At 36.1% G+C, this 355-nt stretch overlaps 1 protein-coding gene across 3 annotated transcripts in view; it reads right to left on the reverse strand.

The window, feature by feature from the left end:
• Positions 1-355, reverse strand: part of LOC119593716 (aquaporin-11-like) — a 26,114-nt gene that overhangs the window by 20,697 nt on the left and 5,062 nt on the right. The gene's annotated exons all lie outside the window — the stretch shown is intronic.

The raw sequence follows: 355 nt of genomic DNA on the forward strand, positions 1-355 counted from the left end.
GCCTTCAATTTGTCTTCAATGAAATAAGATCGCCCCGCCCCCTTTGCGTTTGTTCTTTTATATTCATGCTCTTTTACCACCATTCTTTCGTAAATATATTTCCTATTCTGCCTCGTCTCTGCCCATGATGTAAATATATATACGAATAAATAAACAACTTACATGGCAGTACATATAGGCGAAGAAAACACGAAGGAGAGAGATAGGGAAAAATAAAAACAGGCATGATATACTTCGCATAGTAAAGTCTTGTGGATAAAGTTCAAGGAGACTTTATACGCAGAAGACGTTCATCTCTGATGCAGAAAACAGCTGAAACATCTTGAGTCGCTTTGTACTTTATTTACTTATTTAT

Source organism: Penaeus monodon, chromosome 32, assembly GCF_015228065.2.
Source record: "Penaeus monodon isolate SGIC_2016 chromosome 32, NSTDA_Pmon_1, whole genome shotgun sequence".
NCBI lineage: Eukaryota > Metazoa > Arthropoda > Malacostraca > Decapoda > Penaeidae > Penaeus > Penaeus monodon.